Source organism: Bombyx mori, chromosome 16 (genome assembly GCF_030269925.1).
Source record: "Bombyx mori chromosome 16, ASM3026992v2".
Classification (NCBI taxonomy): domain Eukaryota; kingdom Metazoa; phylum Arthropoda; class Insecta; order Lepidoptera; family Bombycidae; genus Bombyx; species Bombyx mori.
Genome location: NC_085122.1, coordinates 914,031 through 932,031, shown reverse-complemented (window position 1 = coordinate 932,031; position 18,001 = coordinate 914,031). Strand labels below are relative to the sequence as shown.

The following is an 18,001-nucleotide window of genomic DNA, read 5'->3' as shown; positions in this document are numbered from 1 at the left end:
CTACTTTCCTTGGTCAATTTTTCTCTACCTCCTCAGAGGAAATAGTGTGCACTTCAAGGACTGAGTTGCTTTTGCTATGGCCCTTACGAATAAACTAATGTAGGGCTAGTAATCTATATATTAATACGTGAAGCAAAAACTTTGTATCCCTTTTTACGAAAATTGCGCGGACGGAGGAGTATGAAATTTTCCACACTTATAGAGAATATAGAGAAGAAGTGCACAATACTATTTTTTTTTTAAATAATGCATAAAAGATACATTAAATCAATAAAGAAAACGTTACACACACTACATACACTACATACCGTGTATTTGACGCACACACGCATGCATACTATTTATTGTCAAACTTTTGTTCTTGACGTCTGTTGTCAAATTGAGAATAGAATATGGTTTGTCTTTGTTAATATTTTTTATAGTGTCTTGGCGAAATTTGTGATTATAGAAGTATAAAATACAATCATAATAGTGTACAAACTTACAATTCCAATTAATTATAGTCGAATTTCGACTACTGCGGGACCTCTAGTTACATTTAATAAACGAAAGTCATGTAAACGTCAGAGCAGTTTTGTATTAGTTTTATTTTCAACTTTTATTTTTATATTTAACTAGCTTTTGGCCGCGACTTCGTCCGCGTGGAATAGTGCTTTATTTTAGAACAAATTTGGTTAGCATAAACAACGTTATAGTGAGCCAACCTTAACATATAGACATATGCCGTCGCGAATTTTTTTTAGATCTTTTGAAGGGGAACAATTCTGCCATGCATTATTTTAGCGAAACTTTAACCGTTTCTGCAGCGCACGCAGCGGAACCTCTCAAAAAGGAAAAATACCCCGATTTTGAAACATTCCTTATTGGTGCTCCGCTTGTATTGGTCCTAGCGTGATGTTATATAGCCTATAGCTTTCCTCGATAAATGGGCTATCTAACACTGAAAGAATTTTTCAAATCGGACCAGTAGTTCCTGAGATTAGAGCGTTCAAACAAACTCTTCAGCTTTATAATATATTAAGTATAGATTATAAATAACCTGACTGCGGTACCCTACGAGTTAATAACAAACCCAAGGATTTTGTTTCCGAGGCGCGAGAACGTGCCCCGGGCGCCGGGTTTAGACTAAAAAAAAGAGAGATTTAACGCCTCCGTAAATCAAGTTTTTGTGACTTGTTACTAAGAAATACTGTTTAAAAACGAGAATGCATTATTTATTCCGCTAAACAGGTCGAACTAAATTATACTAACTATCAGAAAATTGGATTCGAATTTTAGGTGACAGAGCCTACTAACTTATTTTTAAGATTTGTTCAATCATTTATTTTTTATATTAATCTTTTTTTTATTGCTAAGATGTGTGAACGAGCTCACAGCCCACCTGGTGTTAAGTGGTTACTGGAGCCCATAGACATCTACATCGTAAATGCGCCACACACCTTGAGACATAAGTTCTAAGGTCTCAGTCATCGAGATATTATGTTAATCTCGATGGTCTCTGTATAGTTACAACGGCTGCCCCACCCTTCAAACCGAAACGCATTACTGCTTCACGGCAGAAATAGACGGGGCGGTGGTACCTACCCGTGCGGACTCACAAAAGGTCCTATCACCAGTAAATCTATATTATATATTAATACGTGAAGCAAAAACTAACTACCCCTTTTTACGAAAATTGCGCGGACGGAGGAGTATTAAATTTTCCACACTTATAGAGAATATAGAGAAGTGCACAATGCTAATATTTTTTTTTTAAAATGCATAAAAGATACTTTACATCAATAAAGAAAACATTACGCACACTACCATGTATTTGACACAACACATACATATAATAGATTAATATTGTTTGTCTTTAATATTATTGATACTATAGTGCAGTTTTGGCGAATACTGTGATTATATTATCGAAATATAATAGTGTTTGACAATAGAACCATAATAATGTTTAAGCTTATAATTTCATTTAATTATAGTCGAATCTCGACTACTGCGGGACCACTAGTTGTCATAAATACATAACTAGTGGTTGAAGAATAGATAAATATGTGCATTAATAAGGTAAACGTCAGTTGTTTTATTTTTGTATTCTGAGTGAGTTCGCCTAGCAATTCGGCGAAGTCGGAATAATCCAGGCTACCGGCCGTTGAGTTAAAAAAAAGCTAGGTAGTTAATCTCGAATCTTTTTATAATTGTTATAGATTATTAAATTTGGCATACATACCAAGGACCGGTGACAATTCAATATTAAAAAAAAATAAAAAAATAAAAAACAAATTTTGTTATATTTTCTATAAAAGCGTATTTTGTAAGTTTTTAAACTATTATCTAAGATAATATCCTGAAAAGCACCCCACGTTTTTTTACAATAAAATAATTTTTTCTTACACTATTATGTTAAATTCAAATTTATTAAAATTTAAAAGAAACTGGAAAGTAATTCTCCCAATGTCCGCATAATGTTTTCTTTATTTAAACACAGAGTCTTCACTATATGGAAATTTGGGCTCAGATTAACAGTTTATCACTGGAAGGTATTGTATGACGATTTTTCCACGGGAAGTAACCTCAGTTCCTCTATTTTTGCTACGAACAAATGCTCATTTCAGTTTAAAATTTGCTATTTTATCTCTTCGACTTCCCAGCAGAGGGCGACTGGTTTTATACTCTTCCCGGGTTCAAAGGATAGCAGAGAGCTTTTAATATAATATTTAGTTAATACCAATAATGGAATTGAACGTATCGATTATAAAGGAAGAAAAAAACAACACGCGACCCTGCCAGGATTCGAACCTGGAATCTTCTGATCCGTAGTCAGACGCGTTATTCGTTGCGCCACAGGGCCAATACAAAAAGTGGTGAAATTAAGAATATGTTTTAATAAGAAATAAACATATTAATTATACAATGTGAAGTTTACTTCGGTAACTAAATTGATAGCGGTCTAATGCGAATAATAATACAAATCAATTTGTGTTTTAAGCACTTGGAAAATTTAATTAATATAAGTTAGATTTGTTCTTGTCTGCCTTAAACAATAATACGGCTAATTGTTGGTAAGTGGTTACTATGCCTCACGTGCAATGGTAGGATCACAGACACAGTCGTCCAAGGGTCGTGGTTAGTGATAAGGCTGCTTAAAGCGTTTTGTAACTATATAATTTGATTTTTTTCAACCCTCACATCTTTTTTTTTCGTATTGAGAAGAATATACATATTTAAAATATTACGAGTATTTTTATGTGAAACTAGCAAATTGTTATTCTCGTTGTGGTTCACAAGGGTACTAATAGATGGCGCTATTAGCAAAGCCAATTTTAAAACAGCACGTACAAAATGATAATAGATGGCGCTATGTATTCATTAATATATAAATTTAAGACAAAATAAATATTATGTTTGAACTGAAGTCTACCTAAGATTTTTTTAATTTTCGACGGGCAGATAACTTACCACAGATTATACACTTAATATGTAGCTTATGGCTCTTGTGGTGTTTACTGTTTTTTTTTTTTTTTTTTTTTTTTTTCCTACCTATGCTGATAGCCTTGAGAGGCTATTTCAGCTTCACCCTAACGTGTGTAGGTGAGCTCACGGGGCTCAAACCGGAGAGTTGCTTACACTGACCCTAGCAAGAGCAGTGCTTCGCAGAATCTACCACCGGATCGGAAACGCGACCCACTGAGAAGATCCGGCGAGAAACTCAGTGGGCTGTGTCTAGGGGTTAATTCGCTCGTCGAGCCCTTCGTCGCAAGCGACGGGTTCGACGAGGACGGTGACCGGTGCTTGTGGTGCCTAAAAGCACCGTTAATGGATCGGGAGGATCCGTAATGACGTGCTTTGGGCGACGTCGACTGTTTACCATTCGGTCTACAGGATCGGGTATGTAGTTTCCAGCCGCCACGACAAGAGGGTTCTCATGTCGTGCCGCCTTCTCGAAATGGCGCAATGATGCCGACTGAAGATACTTACTGACAGAGTCGAGCTCCAGGTCATCGTGGAGATCCACGTTCCTCAGGAACCATGGTGCTCCGACGGCTATCCTGCAGAATCGGGATTGAATAACCTGAAGGGGCTTCAAGTTGGTGCGGGCTGCGTGAGCGAACACTACGCTTGCATACGTCATAATGGGGCGTATGCAAGTTTTGTAGAGAGTTACCTTATTACGGAGGGACAGTTTGCTTCGCTTGCAAAGCATAGGGTAGAGACGTCCTAATATGAAGGCGGCACGGTCGCGTACCGTCTTAATATGGGGACGGAATGTCATCCCTCTGTCGAGGGTGACGCCTAGGTATTTGACCTGCGAGGCCCACGGTATGGGCTGGCCAAAGAGAGTGACGGGGCTAACGGCGGAGGTGTTTGCGCGCCTATTAGGGAGTGGGATGCTCGAAGTAGTATTTGGAGGGCGACCCCTTTTGAAGAGCACCGCTGTGCTTTTCGTGGGGTTGATGTCGATGCGCCACTTCCGGAACCACTGTCCCATGGTGGCTACTGCGATCTGGAGTCGCCGATGCAGCAACGACATCTTCCTACACGAGTAGTAGATAGCCGTGTCATCGGCGAAGAGCGCTAGATGGGTCTCCGGAGACCGGGGTATATCATTGATATACAAACTAAATAATAACGGGGAGAGCGCGGAGCCTTGCGGGACTCCGGCAGTCAGTTGACGGGGACGAGAACGAGTTCCCTCTACTCGATATCGAAACGAACGGTTCGACAAGAAGTCTCGTATGATGAGCACGAGTCTGTCTGGCACTCCCATGTTGTACAGTTTGTAAATTAAACCGTTGTGCCAGACTTTGTCGAACGCCTTCGCGATGTCGAAGAAGAGGGCGCCGGTCGGGATTTGTTTACGCCTATTTAGTCCTATCAGGATGTGCTCCGTGAGGCGGTGCACTTGTTGTACGCACGAGTGTTTAGAGCGGAATCCGAACTGTTCGTCTATGAGAATTTTGTTCGCGGTAACAAAATCCCAGAGGCGTTTCCTAAGGAGCCGTTCGTAAATTTTTCCTATCGTCGGGAGGAGACTAATCGGACGGTAACTAGATGTTTCGTTTGTCGGTTTGCCCGGCTTATGTATACCGATAACGTCCGCTTCTTTCCACACCGCGGGAAAGATGCAGTGCGTCATAGCGGCATTTAAAATTGTAGCCAACATTGCTATCAGTTGGACTGGCAAGAGTTTTAGCGCGCGGTTGCGGATGCCGTCGGAGCCGGATGCCTTTCTAGGTTGGAGATTGTGGATCGCGTCTCTAACTTCGTCAGTGGTAATGGGGGGTAACGCGTCCGAGGGCGGCAGGGCAGCTCTGCGCTCGACCTCCCTGTCGACTAACTCGGTGTGTTCGGGGTCCGCGTGTTGAGTGCTGGTGGTGCACTGCTCTTGCAGTGCATCGGCCAGCAGCTCAGCCTTGTCATCGTCATCGAATGCCGGTGGTTGGCCTGAAGGGCGTACGAGGGGAGGCATAGTAGCGGTAGTTTCGGATTTGAGAGTCCTAGCTAGTCGCCAGTATGCTTGGTGGGAGGGCGCGAGTTGTTCTAAATAACTATGCCAATTATCGTTACGCGCGTCGCTTAGGCGGGAGTGGACTTCGCGTTGTAGACGACGCATCCGAATCCGGTTTGAATGCGTGGGAAGACGATCGTAGGCCCGGATTGCCGCGTTCCTAACTCTTAAGAGATTCCTAAGTTCGGAGGATAGTCTGATGCGGTGGAAGCTGTCCTCCACATCGACTTCTTTTGAAGATCTAATGATCGCGGAAGAGATGTGATCGGTAATGATGTTTATGGATTCGACGGTGTCCTCGGGGGATAGATTCGAATCCGGGCCGTAAGGGAGGATTGGCGGAGCGGCTTCGAGTAGGCACGTGCCCAGCTTATTCCAATCCACCATGGTCCTCGTAACAGTGACTGGGTTGTGAGGGCGACCGAGCTGCATAAGGACAGGTCGGTGGTCTGAGTCGAGCTCTGACAGTGCTTCGATGGAACGTAAGCACAGAGTTACGTTCCTAAGCAATGCCAGGTCTATAGTGCTCGGACGGAGCGCGATGTTATACGGATAACATGTTGGAGTTGGGGGACCGACTACTTCAAAAGTGAGGTCGTCTATAAACGCGTCGAGACGCCTACCGTTAACGTTAGTACGATGGCAGTTCCACCTAGTGTGGTGGCAATTTAAATCGCCTGCCAGGATGACGGAGTCTCCCATGCCGAACAGTGACTCGATGTCACTGCTTAGGAGGGGCTTGTCCGGGGGGAGATAAACGGATGCGATGACGATCGGCTGGTGTCCCGTCAGCGAGATACGGCACACTGACGCCTCGATATGTAAGAGCGAGGGAGTATCGAGAGGGACAACGTGCAGGGCCCGCCTATAGTAAATGGCAGTCCCGCCTTTGGAGGCGGTGAGTCTGTCATTCCTAACCATGACGTAATTCGCGACTTTCGGGTCACGACGCGAGGGCTTCAGACAGGTCTCCTGCACTAACAAAATATCTACAAGATTGTCGCGGAGGAATTCGAAAATTTGATCGCGTTGCCGCGCGAGTCCGTTAGCATTGTAGAATGCTAACGTAATGGAATACGGTTTTTCTCTACCTTTTTGCGCCATTGATTACCGGTAAAGAATTTTTATAACGTGCGAGACACGGACTCGTAGACGTCCATGTGATCGAAAGCGGCCGCGAGCCGCTGTTCGGGGGTTACCGACCTACGGATAGCATCTGCGAACGATCGCAGACGGTCAAAGTTTACCGCGGTAACGAAGTCACGCACGAGCGCGAAGTCGTTGACAACTGAGGGTTGCGGGGGGCGGTACGCGGGCGCGGGGCGAGGTGCGAGTAGGGGCTGAGGCGCGGGACGTGTCGCAGGCGGGAGCTGGGGTACGTTTTGTGTTCCCTCCTTCGTATACGGCAGCGGTTTTTTCCACGCCGAGACGGTGGGAACCGCAGCCGGTACGAAGGCTGGTTTCGGCACTGAAGGCGCCGAAGTCTTTGGGTCGACGGTTCGGGGGGCTGGGTGGTTCGGGTGTTTACGCGGAGCCCTAGGACATCCGCGATAGTTTGCCGGGTGCCCTTGCTTAAGGCATAGGACACAGCTTGGGGGTTCCGTCGCGGTTTCCCTAACACGCGAACATTCTGTGGTTGCGTGATCGCCGAGGCATTTCACGCAGCGGGGGCGCGCGTGGCAATTACGCGCTGAGTGGCCATAGAGCTGGCACCTGTGGCACTGCCCGGGAGTACCACGTTTATGGGGGGCTTCGATGGTGACCCCGGAGAGGCCGCATATCGTTTTGAGACATGAGATTCTTTTCTTTGCCTCCGGGGTTGATTCTAGCGCGACGAGAATCATATTGTACGGCTGTCTGCCGCGTCCGCTGTGCATCCGGTGCACACTAACTATTGGGAGGGACTGACCGATCAGATCCTCCTTTACGTAGTCTATGTCGAGTTCCTTGGGGACTCCGCGTATCACTACGCGGAGTTCGCGGTCCTCCTGAAGAGCATAGGTGTGATAACCTATGTTCTCCTTTCGGAGGTAAGCAGAGAGGGCCCTATGGTCGCCCGGAGTTGCGACCTTAATCTGAATCCCATGCGCGACGTTACGCGCATGGGTATAATTAATTTTGTTGGCCTGAAGGGCCTGGGATACGCGATTCCACGCTGACTTCTCTTGGAGTATCAGCGGGGGCGGGACAACTGTTTTAGGCGCGGGCGCGGTTTTTGGGCGCGGCGGTGGGGTTACGCGGCGGGCGGAGTCCGACTCCGGCGTCACGACTACCTGCGGTCGGGAGGCGGTCGCGGACTTGGTTTGCTTCGTCATGGAGCTCCGGGACTCCACGACGCGAGTACGCTTTTTACCGCGCGTTACAGTTTGGAACCCATCCGAGGTTCCGGGTTGAGGGCTAGTCGCGGACTCGAAGTCCATCTCCGATTCGGTATCGGAGCCTGAACTAGACGCTATTGAGGTCGCGACGGACGAAACTGACGTGATTGACGCGGGCGCGGGGGTAGCGGGGGCGGGGGCGTTAGACGCTACGGCGGCGGCGTGCGTACGTGCGCTTGAACACGGACCGGCGGCGGGGCACGCGAGGCATGCCTGCGAGGCATGTTTGGCGACGGCGGCGTTAGATGCGGGGGGAGAATATTTACCAAATGAAGCCCTATAGGCTTCGAATTCGGGCGCGATTGTCGGATATTTTTCCCGAATGAAGTCGATGAAAAGTTTTTCCTCCATCTTTACGTGATTTTCGCCCGGGGGGGGCGGCCCCGGGACTTAAACACGCGCTCGCCTTGCGGCGAGGCCCCTGCGTCGGTAACACTAAATTGGCCGAAGCGATTCTAGGAATTTTAGAAATTTTAGTGAATAGAATAAATAGAATAGAATTAGAGTGAATAGAACCACTGCACAGTTCCCGGGCGGCAATGCCTTGCAATTAGGCGCAGGTACAAATTCCGAGAAACACTTGGGCCACAGATGTGCCACGAACAATGATCTATTATCACCGGTAGTCACTTCCGACAAAACAATGAGCACGTCCACGCGCGTCGGTTGCTCAAATCGGAATGTGTTTACTGTTCAGTGATTTCAGTGACTAACGGCCGTCTGGTGTAGTGGTAAGTGACATGGTCACTACACAAGGGGGTCGCGGGTTCGAATCCCGCCAAAGGGAAGATACTTGTATGATAAATATAAATTTATTTTCCAGGGTTATGGATGTATATTAAATACATGTATGTGTATAATAAAAATCTTACATTTATATCCGTTATCTGGTACCTGTAACACAAGTTCTTTACGAACTTATCACGGGACCAGTTAACGTGGCGTGATTGTTAGTAAATATTTATTTATTATTATTTATTTATTTACAAATTTAACATCAGCAACAAACTGAAATATATTATGTCGGTTGCATTTAATTTGACTGACTTTATTCCTTCCTTCATTGTGGAGGTCGTTCGTGAGCACTAGTTAAATAATTAAAAGTATTATTTATTGATATTAGATGAAACAATTATACATCATTTTCTCGTCTGTCAACATAACTTTTATTGTGTAATTGAGTTTTTGTACATATTAACATTAAAAAACGAAATGGTCAGTTTTTTTTTTTAAATAACAATCAGTAAAGAGTAAATGCAAAATGAATTTTGAGGCATCAGTGCTTACAGTAGAATTTCTTTTTTTTTATGATTGAGAGTTTACTGGTCGCCCTGAGGCCTTTCCAGTTTCACCAGGTCAGATGGGCGACCAAGGGCTCAGCCAGAAGGGGCGGGATTTGCTAACAGCTGCCCGAGCGCCTCCAAGGGAGTCCTAACAACTCAAGAGCAGCTGCTTCGCGAATGAATTTACTACCGGATCGGAATCGCGACCCGCTGAGAAGATCCGGCGAGGAACTCAACGGGCTGATGCTTAGGTTATATAATATCCTGAAAAGCACCCCACGCTTTTTTACAATAAAATCATTTTTTCTAACACTATTTTTAATTCAAATTTATTAAAATTTATTTACTATTTTTTAGTTGGATTTTCTATAAAAGCGTATTTTGTTAGTTTTTTTAAACTATTATTTATTTTTCATTAGTTGAATTTCAATCTTTTCAATATTTGTTTTTAATATTGATTTGTCATCGGTCGTTAATAAGTATGCCAAATTTCGATTTAATCCGACGTTTTGACCCTTCAAACCCCCCTTATGTCGAAATCATGTTCAAAGATTCCGTTACATACTAACAGACATACGTCTGAAGCTAATAAAAGCGTATTAAAAAGAACAATGAAGTACTATGCACAATTATACAGTGCTTCTAAAAGGACTGATGTGGAGTTTAGGTTTTCAGCTTGCAGGAAACTCCATAACAAAAGTTGATGTCTGAAGGGCTTGCCAGACGAGGGTCGCGCGGCGCCGCACGCCACGTCTAGCCTTCAAGCCAGGGCCGCATTGAGAATCCTTTGTTTAAAGCCGGTCACACAGAAACTCTATAATAAATCAGCACATTTCTGATAAGCTAATTTAATATGGCACAGCACATAAACGGAGAAAGACCCATTAAACGTGTATTAGTCATAACTTTTCCTTTATTTTAAAAATGTTTTTTTTTACGTTAGATGTATGAAATATCGATTGTCATAAGAATATAGTTAGTTAATTTGATGTGCGCGACAATACACAATATAATAATAGCCTTGGGAAATATACAAATACGTCGATGACTACATGTATTTATGATTTAATTATTTTTTTGATGTTTATTGGATTGCCGAAAATATTATGAATGTTAGAATCGCATTTTTTTATATTAATGTAGTTTCTAAGTGTACTACAATGAATTTAATATCATTATTATCCATAGCAGTCCATAGTCATTTTACTTTCTTGCCACTTTTACTTTTTATACATCGTCCGGGCTCTCTGTACACGATTTTGCTATGACCCAGATGCCTCATGTATGTATTTATTGAAGGATGACAAACAGCATACACAATACTTTTATGCTACACCTGATTTCGTCTCTGCGTTAGCAATGCTTTTATAGATCGCATCGCGTTTGTTTTGTCGCATTGCCGTGTTTGCGCTCGCTCGCCCTTTCCGATTCTGTGGTAAATTCAGCGAAGCTTTGCGTTTGCTAGGGTAATTATAACTTTTCCTACCTAAGCTTTTTTCTAATTTTAGCGTAACCTTAACTAGTAGGTGAGCTCACGGGGCTCAAACCGGAGTGATGCTAACACTGACCCTAGCAAGAGCAGTGCTTCGCAGAATCTACCGCCGGATCGGAAACGCGACCCACTGAGAAGATCCGGCGAGAAACTCAGTGGCTGTGTCTATGGGTTAATTCGCTCGTCGAGCCCTTCGTCGCAAGCGACGGGTTCGACGGGGACAGTGACCGGGGTAATTGTTAGCAAAGCCACTAGGGCTCCGTGAGCTTTTCTACACGTCCGATGAAACTAGTGGAGTACACTTAAGGGTGAGATTGCTAGGTAGGCAAATGAAGGCCGCGTGCCGTTTTGGAAGTCCGTCCGATAATGAAGGCAAGTAGTTTTCTTGGCTACAGATAACTAAACAGGCTCACCCATAGACACTGTTATAGCTCATCCTTACGGATCCATCAGATCCAGTAACCTTTGCATTAGACGCCTTCAGCTCTAATACTAGGAGCAGGCTTAGGGACCCCGGTAACCGTACTCGTCGAACTCGACAAAGAGGTCGACGTGCAACCTAACCCATGCATCAGCCCGCTGAGTTTCTCGCCGGTTCTTCTCAGTGGGTCGCGATTCCGATCCGGTAGTAGATTCATTCGCGAAGCAATTGCTCTTGAGTTTTTAGGTCTCCTTCGGAGGCGCTCGGGCAGCTGTTAGCAAATCCCACCCCTCCTGGCTGAGCCCTTGCTCGCCCACCTGTCCTGGTGAAACTGGAAAGGCCTCCGGGCCAACAGTAATCCTTTAATCATAAATATGTCACTGCTATAGACTGTTAGCCAATGTAATGGATGTCCCGTCCTCCAAAACGTCACGTGTGTCTATGTAGCACAAATACACTGAATGAACTTACCGGTGCGGGGTTTTATACTTTTGGTACGTTTAATTTTGTGTATTATTAAGAATTGACTATAGTTACCAGCTAAGATTATCAATCAAAGCAATGAAGCGTGTTAATAAAAAAATATACTTACTTTCAATAATATGTAAGCACTTCACATGATATGGATAAAAGTTCAGCGACTCAGCTATAACCCTGCCAAAGTCCATGAGCATCCGTGAATACTTAACTCAAATTTCAAAAAAATCTCGAGTATAGTTTATAAATAAATAAAACAGTTCTTTGATAAAACATTACTTACAATCTCAAGTACAAACTTCCGGCCAACAAGAGACGATTGAAAGCAAAACAAAGCTCCGCCCGCAGCCGTCGCGTCTAATGCGTTCAAATACAACTTCCGCTGCGACTTGCATCCCTTTATTGAGTAGTGATGGGAAGCTGTCTCTGTTATCGATATAACATACATATATTTTTTTAAACTACCTGACCCGGCAGACTTCGCAGAGCCTCAATCGATAAAGAAAAGACTAAAATTTTTGTATAAAATAAACTTAAAAGTAGCTTAAAACAAACAAAAGGAATCCGTCCGACGGGTGACACATCAAAGGAAAAACGAAATTGTTATTTTTATTTAATTCATATTTATCTACCTTTTAAACCTTTTCTGGACTTCCACGAATAATTCAAGACCAAAATTAGCCAAATCGGTCCAGCCGCTCTCGAGTTTTAGCGAGACTGACGAACAACAATTAAATTTTTATATATTTTTTAAATTTATTTATTTAAGGTCACTTTTTTAAATCTAGTGTCATTAGCGACCACTATCGATACATTTGTTTATGCTATTTTCCAATAATTCGTTTTTTTTCATTCACAATAGTTCCTATTGTTTTTAACTAAGATTTCCCTTGGTTGGTATTGCTCTACCGCCTTTTTTGCGGCGGTAATCTTAAAACGAAACATTGAGTCTTGTACGCCTTGTTTTAAGGCGCGTTTTCTATTGTTAGTTCGTCTCATTTACGGCACCGAATGTACTGAGTATCTTTGTCACGCTTAGCTGAAGTCTGATTAAATTACAACACATAATAAAGTGTGAATTTATGATGCGCATACTGATAAATCGGACCTTGGCAGTGAAAAGTATCCATTATAACTATGACGTAATACTAAATACGTGTGCATTTTTCATAAACATCCAACAATTTGTTTTCTTTTGTTTCAGATAGATCGCGCTAGTAGTGTTTGAATGATTGTGAAGATTCCGTAAGGTAAGATAAGTTTAATTTTGTTTAAATCCAAGATAATTTGTAGATGTTTGGCGACATACAAACTGAATTCGTGTTATCGGGGGGTATCTGAGTTTTAGCTACTTAATTCATAGAGCAATATACTGATGTAGTACAAATACTAATACGTCTATTAATATCAAAGTAAATTATGTAATATCAAAATGTGTTTAATTTGAGATCAAACAGTTTATCATGTAGAAATTTAAAAAAAACATCACAGAGGTTATATGAGTTACTGTTTCAGTAATGTGGTTTCTTTGTTCAAATGCACTCCCATACTTCTTAAATAATTTATCGTATTTTGTACACTAACACGTTTGAATACATGACGCTTGTAGGTAAATTTCAATCAGATAAACTTTTTTTTAAAGGTAATTAATAAATCGATGGAAAGTCAAACCATCGATATAAATCTATCGAATTGTTTCCAGCCCTATAGACCTTTAAATGAAGTCCGAACTCAAGTGTACTTTATGTGTAATGACTATTGAAGTGAAGCAGAGGGGAGATTTATTATGTTCAATAATTTCGGCATTCAATAATATGATCTCAGGAAACAATTAATGGGAAATGTGAACGAGTCATTGTTAAAATAATTATCATTAACTAGCTGACCCGGCAGACTTCGTAGTGCCTCAATCGATAAATAAAAGACCTAAGCTTTTGTATAAAATAAACTTAAAACAAACAAAAGGTCCGACCGGGGACACATCAAAGGAAAAACAAAATTGTTATTTTTATTTAATTTCGAGCATTTTCATATTTATCTACCTTTTGAACCTTCTCTGGACTTCCACGAATAATTCAAGACCAAAATTAGCCAAATCGGTCCAGCCATTCTCGAGTTTTAGCTTTAGCGAGACTAGCGAACAGCAATTCATTTTTAAATATATTTTATTGATAGATAGATAGATAGATATATATAGATTTAACGAACAAACAAATAAAGCTACGTATTCTACCGACAGCGGTCAGAGACCTGTATACGAGCAGGTGAGATCACAATCCTCCTGTTATTCAGTTACCTTAGTCAGTAAGTGAATGTCTCCATAGATCCTGAGATATTCCGCCCTTTTGATTAGGAAAGCAAGTTTTCTTAGTGGAAGAGATAGGTAAGATTACACCTATCCACCTTTACTGGGTTACAAGATGCTCTTCTATATCGAGGAAAAGTGTAAAGAAAAGGTCTTTTAAGGTTGATTTGGTGGTTGTTTCTTTTCGACTTTTTGGTGTCTCCTGAAACAGGTAACAATACAGAATTGGAGTCGATGAAGAAGGCTTTTTCAACTTAATTGTGCTGCTGTGAAGAAATCAGAATACTACTATTTTGATTACAAGCGGGACCTTTTTATTGTGATAGGCTCTCAGACTAAATTCGACTGAGCTAAGCGCCAATAAACAATAGCGCCCAAATCAGGTGCCTTATCACCGACATATCCTTAAAAGTAGTGTGATGTCACAGCATCGTATGTGATAGCAGGCACGTACGCACTACAACTAATGTGAAATATACGATAATGATTAATCGCATTTTTTTTAATAAATTTACAACTTATTTTCGTTTTTGTCTTATCGTCGATAAGACAGATATCTTTTAACAACGAGCGCTAATTGACGATACAATATACTCGATCCTGTAGACCGAAAGGTAAACAGTGGACGTCGCCCTAAACCTAATCTAAATCCTAATCCATTAACGGTGCTTTTAGGTACCTCAAGCACCGGTCACCGTCCTCGTCGAACCCGTCGCTTACGACGAAGGGCTCGATGAGTGAATCAACCCATAGACACAGCCCACTAGTTTCTCGCCGGATTTTCTCAGTAGGTCGCGTTTCCGATCCGGTGGTAGATTCTGCGAAGCACTGCTCTTGCTAGGGTCAGTGTTAGCAACACTCCGGTTTGAGCCCCGTGAGCTCACCTACAAACGTTAGGGTGAAGCTTAAATAGCCTCTCAAGGCTATCAGCATAGGTAGAAAAAGGAAAAAAAATATATGAAAAAAGATGAAGATACCGTAGGGAGCTTGAGGTTTCCCCCCGGTGAAGGTCAAGGGGTGACCTGATTTTATTATCTAAGCCATCATTAGAATTTTGTTGACTTGATTTGACAATATAAAATTAGGGTATGGGCAATTCATTTTCCATCAAAGTGTTCTGATAAACATATACATAGCTACTATTGCATGAATATCAGGAAATCAGGATGAAAGGCGATTGCATGCAGCAGAGATGCGAATGTTGCGATGGATGCGTGGAGTAACGAGAATGGATTGAATACGGAATGAATATGTTATATTGAAGTCTGAAAGTGGCACCTGTGACAGAGAAGCTGAAAAGTGCGCGTTTGGGATGGTATGGACATGTGATGAGACGACATGAAAATGAGGTTGGTAAGAGAGTGTTAACTATGGACGTGGAAGGATATAGAGGAAGAGGTAGACCTAAGAAGAAATGAATGGATTGCGTGAAAGACGATATGTGTAAGAGGGGAGTGAGCGAAGAAATGGTATATGATAGAAGAGTATGGAAGGAGAAAACATGTTGCGCCGACCCCAGGTGACTGGAAGAAGGGCAGGATAATGATGATGATCAGGAAATCAGTAAATTTTAAGAAAGTGTTTTAAGACGCCGCTAATAAATACCTCGTGTTTTCTGTGGATCTCGATAATCACCCAAAATCTGGTAGGTTGTTTTGTAGACTGTGTTTTTTTAATTATTGCGAATTTTATTATTTACTACCGACCCGCCTTCGCTTCGCTTCGGAAACATTAAATTTTATTATTTATAGCTGAGTCCCGCAATGCTACCCGCGGTTTTTGTCGTACCGCGGGTGACGCCGCGAGGCAAAGCTAGTCTAAAAAAAGTAGCCCAAGTTACTCCTTATATCATCAACTACCTATCAGTGAAAATCTCGTCAAAATTGGTCCCGCCGTTCCAGAGATTAGCCGAAACAAAGAGACAGACAAGAACTGTAAAAAATGATATTTTGTATATATTATTTTCATTTGCATATAGTAAAAAGCGGTTATTTCAATATTACAAACATACACTCAAATTTTATTTACATGTATAGATTACTACAATCATTTAGGGATATGACAGGATAATGTTGTTTATATATCGAGAGCAGCGATCGTCCTTATTATTTCCTGTAACAATTGCGTTTCCCGAGATCATTTCCCCGAGATAAATATCATCTCCGACTCTGGAATGAGCTTACCCTGACGAAGTTTCCAGAGCCTTATAGCTTTATTTATTTTTAAAAGAGTTTCAAATAGAGACCTCTACGTTAAGCTTATGTTTCTGGAAGAAAAAAACAAAATGTGTGCAATTCACACGTGGTAGAAGTGAAACCTTCCAAAATTAAAATACAATTATCCGAAACGTCTTAAGTATATGTAAAATTTTGTCATTAGTAAATAATTATAAGGTAGCGCCCTCTGTGAATTGATATTTTAATTTCACGTATAATCCTAAATTAAAATTCACTACAAGAGCTTTCATACACACGTTAGTATTAAAAAATCTCACAGATGGCGCTGTATTAAATAGTATGTATATTTCTGTCTCATTCTTTGCTGGCTTCATCCTACACATTTTTGTATTTGTGTCTCTTACCTGTCGTTTTTTCCGTTGCATCCGGTTTGAAATCACAACGATTCTAAAGAAGTTTTCACTTCAAAAGTAATAATAATCTTGTGTAGCCGTTTCTCTTGCGTGGAGCAGGTGTTGAGAAGAAATCTATTTCTATCGGTTCAAGTTCATTACCGTCTGTGTTTTCGTTGCTCGTAGTGATGGGAAATGTCTCGATAATTCGTGTCGACATTTTAGGCGACCACAAGTTTGGTGTTTCATATTTATGTTAGACTAGCTGACCCGGCAGACTTCGTAGTGCCTTAATTGATAAATAAAATACTTAAACTTTTATATAAAATAAATTTAAAACAAACAAAAGGAATCGGTCCACCGGGACACATCAAAGGAAAAACAAAATTGTTATTTTTATTTAATTCCGAGCGTTTTCATATTTATCTACCTTTTAAACCTTCTCTGGACTTCCACAAATAATTCAAGACCAAAATTAGCCAAATCGGTATAGCCGTTCTCGAGTTTTAGCGAGATTAACGAACAGCAATTCATTTTTATATATATAGATTATGTTTAGTGTTGTAGAGTATTTTTTTGAATTTTTCGCAAAAACACAACGAAGAATACTTTTAGGTGTTAGCCTCGTGAATGTTAACGTGTATGTGTATTTTAAGTTGTCGTGGCCTAAAGGATAAGACGTCCGGTGCATTCGTATGTAGCGATGCAACGGTGTTCGAATCCCGCAGGCGGGTACCAATTTTTCTAATGAAATACGTACTTAACAAATGTTCACGATTGACTTCCACGGTGAAGGAATAACATCGTGTTATAAAAATCAAACCCGCAAAATTGTAATTTGCGTAAATACTGGTGGTAGGACCTCTTGTGAGTCCGCACGGGAAGGTACCACCACCCTGCCTATTTCTGCCGTGAAGCAGTAATGCGCTTCGGTTTGAAGGGCGGGGCAGCCGTTGTAACTACAGGTACTAATACCTTAGAACTTATATCTCAAGGTGGGTGGCGTGTTTACGTTATAGACGTCTATGGGCTCTGGTAGCCACTTAACACCAGGTGGGCTGTGAGCTCGTCCACCCGTCTAAGCAATAAAAAAAATGGTTTATTTGATATTGTAGTAATATCTACTGATACCGTTTATACCACTTTGAGGCAGTGGATGATCTTAATATGTGATTAATTTGTCAAAATTCCAAACTGGAATATTATGTTGATTTCGTTTGCATAAAATTTTGTGAAATTTTTTTTTTTTTTTTTTTTATATTTTGCTCTTGCAAGCAGGCAATGGACTGAGTCCTTACAGCCTCGTCTTTCGTAAAATTAGTCTTAAGTTTTTAAGTAACAATGTATTGTCTTCCGTATATTATTTCATTTTCTACATATTTTTTTTATATTTTCAAATTGATAATGACGTCAAAGAGTACCTGAATTGAGTATCTATAAACTACCTTTGTTGAAGGATTTTTTTTTTTTTCCTACCTATGCTGATAGCCTTGAGAGGCTATTTCAGCTTCGCCCTAACGTTAGTAGGTGAGCTCGCGGGGCTCAACCGAGTTGAAGGTGGTAAATGTTTAAG

The 18,001-nt window shown here is 41.5% G+C and overlaps 1 protein-coding gene and 1 non-coding gene across 2 annotated transcripts in view; both read right to left on the bottom strand.

The window, feature by feature from the left end:
* LOC101740827 (vitellogenic carboxypeptidase) overlaps positions 1-18,001 on the bottom strand; it is a 281,799-nt gene that overhangs the window by 98,840 nt on the left and 164,958 nt on the right. The gene's annotated exons all lie outside the window — the stretch shown is intronic.
* Positions 2,773-2,845, bottom strand: TRNAR-ACG (transfer RNA arginine (anticodon ACG)). The gene has a single exon. It is a non-coding gene; the product is annotated as a tRNA-Arg (tRNA).